Consider the following 14,198-nt stretch of genomic DNA (forward strand, 5'->3'; position numbering starts at 1 on the left):
TCGCTGTTACACGTTGAACATACTGTAGGTTTAACTCACTTCGGGAACCTGTTTCACAAATGTCACAGACATCATTGCAACGTGTTGGTAATAACGACGCAGACAACAACTCATTAAACACCTCTCTCTAGTATTTGAATAGATGGAACAGAGAAATGTGTTATTTTCTATTGGAGTTTATCATCTTCAGCTGTTTGTGTTCTTCAGTTCCTTTGGTATCTGAAAGAAGATGGCGTCCCTCCAGTTGTTTACGACTGATGAAGCTGGGTTTGGGTAGGTGGGTGGGGGGGTGGAGAGTTTGGTGGTAGTGTTCCTATTCTAGTTATACGAGTGTGTACCCCGAGAAACCTCAGGTTGGTGGGACACACCGACATTTTTTCTGAGAGAAGTTTGGGTGGAGCAACAGAGGATGGGAGAGGAAGTGGGTGGGCGTGCCCATCCCTAGTGCTCAACCCTGTATAGACCTGAGATCTGGCAACATCTTCAAGTACAAAAAAACACAGAATATGTCAGTCTCTCTACAGAGTCTAGACTCTGCCTATGTGATTATCCGTGTGTTCACAGTGTGTCATCAAACGCCAAGCCCACATACCAGACGAGGCCATCTTTCATCAGACTCTAGGAGATCCTTAAAGACTTTAAAGAGAATCGAGACACTCCTGAACATCTAACTAATTGACCGTGTAGCTCTCAGCTTTGTGAACATGTCTCTGCACTTGTTAGGGGATAGCCTCTTCGCTCTTCTAATCTCTGACCCTTTTGTTTACTTGTTAGCTTAGCGTTAAACTGATGAGATCATACACAATTACATGGCCCGTAATAAAAAGTCAGTTCGCCATTTTCCAAACTATTAGCAGCAGCTGTTCAAAGCTTTTACAAATGGAGTCAACGACAAAGGCCTCAGATTTGATTTGACAGATTCTCATAAAGGGAGTTTGGATTTTCCATCTGACAGACATCTTGGTCGAACAGAGATAGTCATACCGTCTTTAAGAGTGTGGGGTGTTCCACCTTACCACCTCTTGGTCGAGCAGAGATAGTCATACTGTCTTTAAGAGTGTGGGGTGCTCCACCTTACCACCTCTTGGTCGAACAGAGATAGTCATACCGTCTTTAAGAGTGTGGGGTGCTCCACCTTACCACCTCTTGGTCGAACAGAGATAGTCATACCGTCTTTAAGAGTGTGGGGTGCTCCACCTTACCACCTCTTGGTCGAACAGAGATAGTCATACCGTCTTTAAGAGTGTGGGGTGTTCCACCTTACCACCTCTTGGTCGAGCAGAGATAGTCATACCGTCTTTAAGAGTGTGGGGTGCTCCACCTTACCACCTCTTGGTCGAACAGAGATAGTCATACCGTCTTTAAGAGTGTGGGGTGCTCCACCTTACCACCTCTTGGTCGAGCAGAGATAGTCATACCGTCTTTAAGAGTGTGGGGTGCTCCACCTTACCACCTCTTGGTCGAACAGAGATAGTCATACCGTCTTTAAGAGTGTGGGGTGTTCCACCTTACCACCTCTTGGTCGAGCAGAGATAGTCATACTGTCTTTAAGAGTGTGGGGTGCTCCACCTTACCACCTCTTGGTCGAGCAGAGATAGTCATACTGTCTTTAAGAGTGTGGGGTGCTCCACCTTACCACCTCTTGGTCGAACAGAAATAGTCATACCGTCTTTAAGAGTGTGGGGTGCTCCACCTTACCACCTCTTGGTCGAACAGAGATAGTCATACCGTCTTTAAGAGTGTGGGGTGCTTTGACTTCAGTGTTTTCTCTAATCAGTAGTCAACATCCACTGCTTTGACAGGGAGTGGTTCCCCTGCAGAGTTAGATTAGCTTCTGAATGGCACAGGCCAGAGCCACCTAGCTATGGTTCACATTTTCTTTATTTAACTAGGCAAATCAGTTAAGAACAAATTCTTATTTACAATGACATCCTCCTGGGGAACAGTGGATTAAATGTTCAGGGGCAGAACAGGAGATTTTTTATCTTGTCAGCTTGGGGGATTTGATATTTAATTTGATTTATTTCACCTTTATTTAACCAGGTAGGCAAGTTGAGAACAAGTTCTCATTTACAATTGCGACCTGGCCAAGATAAAGCAAAACGCTCTAACCACTAGGCTACCTGCCGCCCACGTGTCATGTAGCTCCACAGCAGCACAGGCCAGAGCCCAGCCATTTATGGGGAATAGTTCAGTGATACACCTGAGCTACAGATGTAGGATCTTCATTTGATCACCCTGTTACAGGGGAACTTTCTCTAGTGTATTTTAGATTTAAAAAGGCTTCTGAAGATTCCACTTCCCTTTAATAAAAATGCATCAACCCCTTCAAAGATGACCATTAATTATAATCTACGTAATAACTATACATTTTCTATTGCTGCGGGATCATTTTCTTGCTGTAGAAAACTGGCTCAAATTTAGATCCTACATCTTTACGCCTCACAGTCGGCTGTGATGCCTCTGCTCCAATGAACTCCCCTCCTTGAATTCAGTTACCAGGATTTATAGCTAATTTCATGTCATCTTACTCATCTTGCCATGTGGCAGAGAGGAAAATGAGCAGTTTCACAGCTAATCTCCTGCAATTCTACACATTGCGCCATAAGGTTGAGAGGAATGTTAGCCGTTTTTACGGTGGTATCTGAATAAGAGTGACCCCCCCCCCCCCCCCGGGCAGTAATTCTGCTACACTAATTTACATAATTTTTCTTTTCTGACATGGGTTAATTGAGTAACTCAGTAGCCATGTTTTTTTCCACAGTTTTTTTTTATGCAAGTAAAGTCATACCGTATTAAAAAATATATATATGAGTTTAAAATAATTTTATAAATGCAGACAGATCATTTGTTTGTGATCTTTTTGTGTCAGTAACATTAACATTATTTAATAACATTAAATGGCAGTGAAAATATATATATAATAACCATCATATCGAAGTAAACTTGGAGTCACCATGATATGGTGTGTGATCCTCCCACTAGGACTCCGGGAAACCCTGCAGTTTATTAGGCTACAGAATAAATAATTTAGAAACGTCACAGGGTGGTGAAAGTGCAGTGATCTTGATGCTCCTTTCCAATAAATATCGAGGGTCTTATTCTGGTGACATGATGATTGATGCTTGACTGCCGTTTTGACAAATAAAACCACTCTCTCTCTCTGATCCATAATGTGATCATGTAGACAAGCCTTCCTGCACTGTATCTGCCAGCTGTTGTCTAGAGCTCCCCTGTCAAGACCAGAGTAGGCCTGTGACAAGACCAGAGTAGGCCTGTGACAAGACCAGAGTAGGCCTGTGACAAGACCAGAGTAGGCCTGTGACAAGACCAGAGTAGGCCTGTGACAAGACCAGAGTAGGCCTGTGACAAGACCAGAGTAGGCCTGTGACAAGACCAGAGTAGGCCTGTGACAAGACCAGAGTAGGCCTGTGACAAGACCAGAGTAGGCCTGTGACAAGACCAGAGTAGGCCTGTGACCAGACCAGAGTAGGCCCTGTGTGAGGCCTGTGTCAGACCAGAGTAGGCCTGTGACAAGACCAGAGTAGGCCTGTGACAAGACCAGAGTAGGCCTGTGACAAGACCAGAGTAGGCCTGTGACAAGACCAGAGTAGGCCTGTGTCAAGACCAGAGACCAGACCAGAGTAGGCCTGTGACAAGACCAGAGTAGGCCTGTCCTTCTGACAAGACCACGCCAGTAGTGGGGCCGGGACCACCCATGACAAGACCATGACTGTAAGATAGGCCTAAATGGCATATATTATTATTATTATTATAAGATCAGAGTAGGCCTGTGCCAAGACCAGTAGGCCTGTGACCAGACCAGAGTAGACCTGTGACCAGACCAGAGTAGGCCTGTGACAAGACCAGAGTAGACCTGTGACAAAACTAATCTGTAGATGTGAAAATACAATGGAAACACATGATAACTTAAGCACTGATTTTTATCTGCAACAAGTATGTTTGGCGGAAACACACTTTGAATATTGTCTTCATGCAGATTCTAGAATATTTGCATGAAAATCTGTCACCAATTGGATGGAGTAATTCTGCTTTGAATGTTGATACACTGATAAACTGATAAACTACTCCCTCTCACAGCAGTGGGCGTTGACTACTGGTAAACTGATAAACCACTCCCTCTCACAGCAGTTGACGTTGACTACTGGTAAGATAAAACACTACAACCAATGGCAGAGCACCCCACACACCTAAAGGTTGTATGATTATCTGTGCATGACAAAGAGGTGGTAAGGTGAAAATGGCTCTTGAATGTTTTGCTACACCAACTGGAGAGTTCTTCTTTGTCTACGACCAATGATTATTCTATTGTAGACCGACATTAAACTTGTTGTTGTCGTTATGAAAGAGTATAAACAAAAAAATGGTATTTAAACAGCCTGGTATTTAAACACCAATAAACCCACCTGTTAAAAATCAACTTAGTAAGCAAACCAGGCAATTAAAAGAAAGTTTCTAAACAATGTTTTGGTTCCTTTCTAGCTTTAAGTTAGCTGGCTAGCGAGTTCAAATAATGACCATAACATACAGCTGACAACGTCTTGACTTTAGCTAATTTGTATTTAATTATTACAGGAAAATAAACTCACAGCAAGATCATTAGTTTACAAGTTAATGTCTAGCTAATTACAGAAAATAACTTAGGGTTGTGTGATGAAATAAAAGCAGGGTATCCTCCCGGAGATCTTTAGGACAATTTCTCGTTGGCGTAACGTCTAATCTGACTTTGGTGCAGGTCATGTCTTCACATTACCGTCTCTGGTAAACACAAACTATATCAAATATAATCTATGTTTATTTGTCACATGGACAGGATACAGAAGGTGTAAACGGTACACTGAAATGGTTACTGACTGTCTTTTGTTTAGATATGTAGCTAGCTAGCTAGCTAAACAATGAATCATAATCTCATCTCATACTAACATGCGCCATGCATGAATCTGCAGATAGCTACAGTTAAGCAACTAGGTTCAATGTTAGCTAGATAGCTAACACTAGGCTATAGCTAGCAATGCAAATGGCTTCCTGAGATACAAATAATATTACTACACAGATCATACATGTAACGTTAGCTAGCTAGCTAAACAATTAACCCGTAATCCCAACTCATAACATTACTAACCTGCATGAAACTACAGGTAGCTAAGGCTAACCAAATCATACTCATCTTCCATTCCACTGTCTACTTAGCTATCATACTCATGAATGATGTCAGGCCCTACAGCCTGTAAACATACAGTCCAGTTCATAGTGAATGATGACAGGCCCTACTTCCTGTAAACACACAGTCCAGTTCATAGTGAATGATGTCAGGCCCTACAGCCTGTAAACATACAGTCCAGTTCATAGTGAATGATGACAGGCCCTACTGCCTGTAAACACACAGTCCAGTTCAAAGTGAATGATGACAGGCCCTACTGCCTGTAAACACACAGTCCAGTTCATAGTGAATGATGGCAGACCCTACTGCCTGTAAACACACAGTCCAGTTCAAAGTGAATGATGACAGGCCCTACTGCCTGTAAACACACAGTCCAGTTCATAGTGAATGATGACAGGCCCTACTGCCTGTAAACACACAGTCCAGATCATAGTGAATGATGGCAGACCCTACTGCCTGTAAACACACAGTCCAGTTCATAGTGACTGACAGGCCCTACTGCCTGTAAAACACAGTCCAGTTCATAGTGACTGACAGTTCAAAGTGAATGATGACAGGCCCTACTTCCTGTAAACACACAGTCCAGTTCATAGTGAATGATGTCAGACCCTACTGCCTGTAAACACACAGTCCAGTTCATAGTGAATGATGGCAGGCCCTACTGCCTGTAAACACACAGTCCAGTTCATAGTGACTGACAGGCCCAACTGCCTGTAAACACATAGTCCAGTTCAAAGTGAATGATGACAGGCCCTACTTCCTGTAAACACACAGTCCAGTTCATAGTGAATGATGTCAGGCCCTACTGCCTGTAAACACACAGTCCAGTTCATAGTGAATGATGACAGGCCCTACTGCCTGATTTTGGTCATTTTAATTGTTTATTTCACATTTTTTATAATCTACTTCATTTGCTTTGGCAATGTTAGCATACGTTTCCCATCACAATAAAGCCCTTCAATTTAAATGTAAATTTAATTGAGTAGAAAGGGGAGAGTAGTGAGGTGAGAGGTGAGAGGGAGGCTATTCAAAGTGATAGATTTATTTGGTATTATGCAATCAAGAACTTCTGCAGCTAGAAAGGCCTACCTCTGTCAGATCGTGTGCTGTCCCACCCAGCAGAACAGGACACACACACACACGCACACACACACGCACAAAGCTAGCATGGAAAACGAGAACATGGCAAGGCATGCCTTGGCCAAGGGCCACCACAGTGAGACAGCCAACTTGCCCAACCCTGACACACCTTGTACTGTTCTGGTCTGAACCCTGGCCTTTCATAGTATGCTGACAGCTCTAAAGCATGAACTAGTTCAGCGCTACAAAAACATGGTGGGGGAGTTCTGAGGAAGGGTTTGAAAACCACTGCTGACAAGAGCTCTATAGTACTGACTGACAACAGGCTGATTGGTTTTCTGTCTGTGGCTCCTCAACCAACTGAAATAGACAGAGAAGAAGAAGAGAGTTCTGTACGACTGTACTGTCAGCCAGACCTGCTGTATCAGGACAACTTCTGATGAACTGAAAGACGAGTTGGTTGGTGGACATACTTATTGTGCTGAGAGGAAGCCTTTCTTTGTTCAGACAATACAGTGCTATTTTATTTATTTATTTAACTAGACAAGTCATTTAAGAACAAATTCTTATTTACAATGACAGCCTACCCCTTGACCAAACCCAGATTACGCTGGGCCAATTGTGCGCCCCCCCGCCTTATGGGACAGCCAATCACAGCCGGATGTGATACAACCTGGAATCAAACCAGGGACCGTAGTGATGCCTCTTGCACTGAGATGCAGTGCCTTAGACCGCTGAGCCACTCTGGAGCTCCAAATGACTAACAGCCATACCGTAGCCTCATACAATCAACATGAACATGTATTTCAAACCAAATCAAATGTATTTATTTATTTCATCTTTCCACCGTGTCCGTAGTTCAACCGTCTAAAGGTGGGAGAGTGTCATTCCATTATGCTGGTTCCAAGTTCTATTGTGGTGGTTCCAAGTTCTGTTATAGTGGTTCCAAGTTATATTGTGGTGGTTCCAAGTTATATTATTGTGGTTCCAAGTTCTATTGTGGTCGTTCCAAGTTCTAATATAGTGGATCCAAGTTCTATTGTCAAATCAAATCAAATCAAATTTATTTATATAGCCCTTCTTACATCAGCTGATATCTCAAAGTGCTGTACAGAAACCCAGCCTAAAACCCCCAAACTGCAAGCAATGCAGGTGTAGAAGCACGGTGGCTAGGAAAAACTCCCTAGAAAGGCCAGAACCAAGGAAGAAACCTAGAGAGGAACCAGGCTATGAGGGGTGGCCAGTCCTCTTCTGGACATGCCGGGTGGAGATTATAACAGAACATGGCCAAGATGTTCAAATGTTCATAGATGACCAGCATGGTCAAATAATAATAATCACAGTAGTTGTCAAGGGTGCAGCTCAGGAGTAAATGTCAGTTGGCTTTTCATAGCCGATCAATAGTATCTCTACCACTCCTGCTGTCTTTAGAGAGTTGAAAACAGCAGGTCTGGGAAAGGTAGCACGTCCGGTGAAGAGGTCAGGATTCCATAGTCGCAGGCAGAACAGTTGAATCTAGAGCAGCAGCACAGCCAGGTGGACTGGGGACAGCAAGGAGTCATCATGCCAGGTAGTCCTGAGGCATGGTCCTAGGGCTCAGGTCCTCAGAGAGAGAGAAAGAAAGAGAGAAAGAGAGAATTAGAGAGAGCATACTTAAATTCACACAGGACACCGGTAGGACAGGAGAAGTACTCCAGATATAACAAACTGACCCTAGCCCACCGACACATAAATACTGCAGGCTGAGACAGGAGGGGTCAGGAGACACTGTGGCCCCATCCGATGATTCCCCCGGACAGGGCCAAACAGAAAGGATATAACCCCACCCACTTTGCCAAAGCACAGCCTCCACACCACTAGAGGGATATCTTAAACCACCAACTTACCATCCTGAGACAAGGCCGAGTATAGCCCACAAAGATCTCCGCCACGGCACACCCGAGGGGGGGAGCCAACCCAGACAGGAAGATCACGTCAGTGACTAAACCCACTCAAGTGACGCACCTCTCCTAGGAACGGCATGGAAGATCACCAGTAAGCCAGTGACTCAGCCCCTGTAATAGGGTTAGAGGCAGAGGATCCCAGTGGAGAGAGGGGAACCGGCCAGGCAGAGACAGCAAGGGTGGTTCGTTGCTCCAGAGCCTTTCCGTTCACCTTCCCAGTCCTGGGCCAGACCACACTCAATCATATGACCCACTGAAGAGATGAGTCTTCAGTAAAGACTTAAAGGTTGAGACCGAGGCTGGGTCTCTTACATGGGTAGGCAGACCATTCCATAAAAATTGAGCTCTATAGGAGAAAGCCCTGCCTCCAGCTGTTTGCTTAGAAATTCTAGGAACAATTAGGAGGCCTGCGTCTTGTGACCGTAGGGTACGTGTAGGTATGTACGGCAGGACCAAATCAGAGAGATGGGTAGGAGCAAGCCCATGTAATGCTTTGTAGGTTAGCAGTAAAACCTTGAAATCAGCCCTTGCCTTGACAGGAAGCCAGTGTAGAGAGGCTAGCACTGGAGTAATATGATCAAATTTTTTGGTTCTAGTCAGGATTCTAGCAGCCATATTCACCATGAACTGAAGTTGATTTAGTGCTTTATCCGGGTAGCCGGAAAGTAGAGCATTGCAGTAGTCTAACCTAGAAGTGACAAAAGCATGGATTAATTTTTCTGCATCATTTTTGGACAGAAAGTTTCTGATTTTTGCAATGTTACGTAGATGTAAAAAAGCTGTCCTTGAAACGGTCTTGATATGTTCTTCAAAAGAGAGATCAGGGTCCAGAGTAACGCCGAGGTCCTTCACAGTTTTATTTGAGACGACTGGACAAACATCAAACCCTCCCTCGACCCTTCGCAATGTAGTCGAGAGGGGTTGCTGGGTGAACTGATCAATCAGGCAGACAAACCCAGACATGAATTTGACATTTGAGTCATTTAGCAGAGGCTCTTATCCAGAACGACTTTCAATTATTGCATTGATCTTAATAAGATAGGTGAAACAACCACACATCACAATCCTATCTACGTTTTCCCTTAAATTTACCAGCAAAGTCAGTGGTAGAAAAAGACAAGTGCAGTTGTAATTTATTTTAAGATACTCTTTAAATAGGTACTGTAGGATTTCAGAAGTTTTCGGAAGTTGTTAGACTATTGGGGTGGAACACGCACACACACACATCATCCATCATCCACAACCCACAGAGTAGTCATCCACAACCCACAGAGTAGTCATCCACAACCCACAGACACAGAGTAGTCATCCACAACCCACAGACACAGAGTAATCATCCACAACCCACAGAGTAGTCATCCACAACCCACAGACACAGAGTAGTCATCCACAACCCACAGAGTAGTCATCCACAACCCACAGAGTAGTCATCCACAACCCACAGAGTAGTCATCCACAACCCACAAAGTAGTCATCCACAACCCACAGACACAGAGTAATCATCCACAACCCACAGACACAGAGTAGTCATCCACAACCCACAGACACAGAGTAGTCATCCACAACCCACAGACACAGAGTAGTCATCCACAACCCACAGACACAGAGTAGTCATCCACAACCCACAGACACAGAGTAGTCATCCACAACCCACAGACACAGAGTAATCATCCACAACCCACAGACACAGAGTAGTCATCCACAACCCACAGAGACCACAGCCCAGAGAGACCACAACCCACAGAGACCACAGCCCACAGACCACAGCCCAGAGACCACAGCCCACAGACCACAGCCCAGAGACCAGAGACCACAGCTCAGAGAGACCAGAAGCCAGAGACCACAACCCACAGAGATCACAACCCACAGAGACCAGAGACCACAGCCCAGAGAGACCAGAAGCCAGAGACCACAACCCACAGAGACCACAACCCACAGAGACCACAGCCCACAGACCACAGCCCAGAGACCAGAGACCACAGCTCAGACCACAGTCCAGAGACCAGAGACCAGAGACCAGAGACCACAGCCCAGAGACCAGAGACCACAGCCCAGAGACCAGAGACCACAGCCCACAGAGACCACAACCCAGAGACCACAACCTATAGACCAGAGACCACAGCCCACAGACCACAGCCCAGAGACCACAGCCCAGAGACCAGAGACCACAGCTCAGACCACAGTCCAGACAGACCACAGCCCACAGCCCACAGACCACAGCCCAGAGACCACAGCCCAGAGACCAGAGACCAGAGACCAGAGACCACAGCCCACAGACCACAGCCCAGAGACCAGAGACCAGAGACCACAACCTATAGACCAGCCTACTGTAGCTTCATCTCAGGGAGGAAGTTATCACTGTTGTCTGCAGTACTGGCAGTGGTGGGAAAAGTACCCAGTTTTCATACTTGAGTAAAAGTAAAGATACCTTAATAGAAAATGACTCAAGCAAAAGTGAAAGTCATTCAGTAAAATGTAGAGGTACCAAACTAACTGAGTGTTGGGGTGGGCACCTGGATGTCTGTAAATGATGTCTGAGTGTGTCACTGTGTTTTACCTCAGTTAGTTTGGTACCTCTACACGGTGTTTTACCTCAGTTAGTTTGGTACCTCTACACGGTGTTTTACCTCAGTTAGTTTGGTAACTCTACACTGTGTTTTACCCATTTACATTTACATTTAAGTCATTTAGCAGACGCTCTTATCCAGAGCGACTTACAGTAGTTTGGTACCTCTACACTGTTTTACCTCAGTTAGTTTGGTACCTCTACACGGTGTTTTACCTCAGTTAGTTTGGTACCTCTACACTGTGTTTTACCTCAGTTAGTTTGGTACCTCTACACTGTGTTTTACCTCAGTTAGTTTGGTACCTCTACACTGTGTTTTACCTTAGTTAGTTTGATACCTCTGGTCAGTTTACCATGCTGTTGATGGTCTGGTCAGTTTACCATGCTGTTGATGGTCTGGTTAGTTTACCATGCTGTTGGTAGTCTGGTCAGTTTACCATGCTGTTGATGGTCTGGTCAGTTTACCATGCTGTTGATGGTCTGGTCAGTTTACCATGCTGTTGATGGTCTGGTTAGTTTACCATGCTGTTGATGGTCTGGTCAGTTTACCATGCTGTTGGTGTCTGGTCAGTTTACCATGCTGTTGATGGTCTGGTCAGTTTACCATGCTGTTGATGGTCTGGTCAGTTTACCATGCTGTTGATGGTCTGGTCAGTTTACCATGCTGTTGATGGTCTGGTTAGTTTACCATGCTGTTAATGGTCTGGTCAGTTTACCATGCTGTTGATGGTCTGGTCAGTTTACCATGCTGTTAATGGTCTGGTTAGTTTACCATACTGTTGATGGTCTGGTCAGTTTACCATACTGTTGATGGTCTGGTTAGTTTACCATGCTGTTAATGGTCTGGTTAGTTTACCATACTGTTGATGGTCTGGTCAGTTTACCATACTGTTGATGGTTTATACATTTTTAAAGATTATTTGAAAGATGATTCAAGTTTAAATGACCACATTTAACACAGATTGTCATGGATGACCTGTTATTTCCAGTATTAACACAGCTTCCGATAACGTTATTGAGTTACCTGTAGCTTAGCAACCCCAGTGACAGCTGTTGAAATAGTTTTAGAAATACGTTTCATGGATTGATTGTAAGGATTCTGTTCTTCCAAGATGGGGACCTAGTTCTGTACCTAGACCCCATAGAGATATCAAAAGGTCAATGACATTGATTTGGATTTTGATATGTGTTTATTATTATGAATTAGCATGTTGCTACTTGACGTATTTTGTTTGTTGTTGCTTAGTAACATTCCAAACATTCCAAACATTCCTTAGTAACATTCCAAACATTCCAAACATTCCTTAGTAACATTCCAAACCTCATTGTTCCTCACCGAGAAAATGTCCTGCATCAACAGCAGTAACTCCTGATTGGTTTTAGACAATGTCCTGCTTGCGTACCGCAATCAACAGCAGTAACTCCTGATTGGTTTTAGACAATGTCCTGCTTGCGTACCGCAATCAACAACAGTAACTCCTAATTTTTTTTAGACTAATGTCCTGCTTCAACAACAGTGACTCCTGATTGGTTTAGACTAATGTCCTGCATCAACAACAGTAACTCCTGATTGGTTTAGACTAATGTCCTGCATCAACAACAGTAACTCCTGATTGGTTTAGACTAATGTCCTGCATCAACAGCAGTGACTCCTGATTGGTATTAGACTAATGGGTGTGTCTTAAATGGGTGTGTCTCGAAATGGGTGTGTCTGGAATGTGTGTGTCTGGAATGTGTGTGTCTCGAAATGGGTGTGTCTCGAAATGGGTGTGTCTCGAAATTGGTGTGTCTCGAAATGGGTGTGTCTGGAATGGGTGTGTCTGGAATGGGTGTGTCTGGAATGGGTGTGTCTGGAATGTGTGTGTCTGGAATGTGTGTGTCTGGAATGTGTGTGTCTGGAATGGGTGTGTCTGGAATGTGTGTGTCTGAAATGGGTGTGTCTGGAATGTGTGTGTCTGGAATGTGTGTGTCTGGAATGGGTGTGTCTGGAATGTGTGTGTCTGGAATGGGTGTGTCTGGAATGTGTGTGTCTGGAATGGGTGTGTCTCGAAGTGGGTGTGTCTGGAATGGGTGTGTCTGGAATGGGTGTGTCTGGAATGGGTGTGTCTGGAATGGGTGTGTCTGGAATGGGTGTGTCTGGAATGTGTGTGTTTGGAATGTCATCCTATTCCGGTTTATAGAGTTAATCAATGTACTTGTGTGTCCTTTGTCTGACACAACTTTTGTCGTTTTTAAAGAATGTCCCTGGTGTCCATGGTAACACCAGGCAATGGGCCAGTATATCTGACCTCTGACCTTGTGTTTCCATCAGCCAATAGGGGCTCAGAGAGACCAGAGAGATATCCCACCCCCCTTCACTGGTACAGCTGACTGAACTACTGGGGGACAAAGTGAACACACTCTGAAAGACTGTCTCACTAGACGAACAGGTAACCTGACACACGCACACACACACACACACACACACGCACACGCACACGCACACGCACACGCACACGCACACGCACACGCACACGCACACGCACACGCACGCACGCACGCACACACACACACACACACACACACACACACACACACACACACACACACACACACACACACATACACCTGATCAGCACAGTAAATTCCATGTATCTTTTTTATTGTTCTTGAAAGACAACCAAACGTTACTTTCCCTGGCTGATAGCTATCTTGTTTTGGGGTTACTGGCCTCTTGGTTACCATCAGACATGTCCACAGAGAGGAGTAACAGGGGTCTGGTTACCATCAGAGAGGGGTAACAGGGGTCTGGTTACCATCAGAGAGGGGTAACAGGGGTCTGGCTACCATCAGAGAGGGGTAACAGGGGCCTGGTTACCATCAGAGAGGAGTAACAGGGGTCTGGTTACCATCAGAGAGGGGTAACAGGGGTCTGGTTACCATCAGAGAGGAGTAACAGGGGTCTGGTTACCATCAGAGAGGGGTAACAGGGGTCTGGTTACCATCAGAGAGGGGTAACAGGGGTCTGGTTACCATCAGAGAGGGGTAACAGGGGTCTGGTTACCATCAGAGAGGGGTAACAGGGGTCTGGTTACCATCAGAGAGGGGTAACAGGTCTGGTTACCATCAGAGAGACATGTCCACAGAGAGGGGTGGCAGGGGTCTGGTTACCATCAGAGAGGGGTAACAGGGGTCTGGTTACCATCAGAGAGGGGTAACAGGGGTCTGGTTACCATCAGAGAGGGGTAACAGGGGTCAGGTTACCATCAGAGAGGGGTAAAGGGGTCTGGTTACCATCAGAGAGGGGTAACAGGTCTGGTTACCATCAGAGAGACATGTCCACAGAGAGGGGTAAGGTGGGTGCACCTGTTCTGGTCTGTCTGCACTTGTTCTGGTCTGTCTACACCTGGTCTGGTCTGTCTGCACTTGTTCTGGTCTGTCTACACCT

The 14,198-nt window shown here is 45.2% G+C and overlaps 1 protein-coding gene across 5 annotated transcripts in view; it reads left to right on the forward strand.

The window, feature by feature from the left end:
- LOC123989558 (cingulin-like protein 1) overlaps positions 1-14,198 on the forward strand; it is a 99,760-nt gene that overhangs the window by 10,831 nt on the left and 74,731 nt on the right. For all 5 annotated transcript variants that reach the window (XM_046290667.1, XM_046290668.1, XM_046290669.1 and 2 more), the window contains exon 2: positions 13,083-13,200. The gene's annotated coding sequence lies outside the window, so the exon portion shown is untranslated. The remainder of the gene's footprint in view (positions 1-13,082; positions 13,201-14,198) is intronic.

Source organism: Oncorhynchus gorbuscha, linkage group LG11 (assembly GCF_021184085.1).
Source record: "Oncorhynchus gorbuscha isolate QuinsamMale2020 ecotype Even-year linkage group LG11, OgorEven_v1.0, whole genome shotgun sequence".
Taxonomy (NCBI): Eukaryota; Metazoa; Chordata; class Actinopteri; order Salmoniformes; family Salmonidae; genus Oncorhynchus; species Oncorhynchus gorbuscha.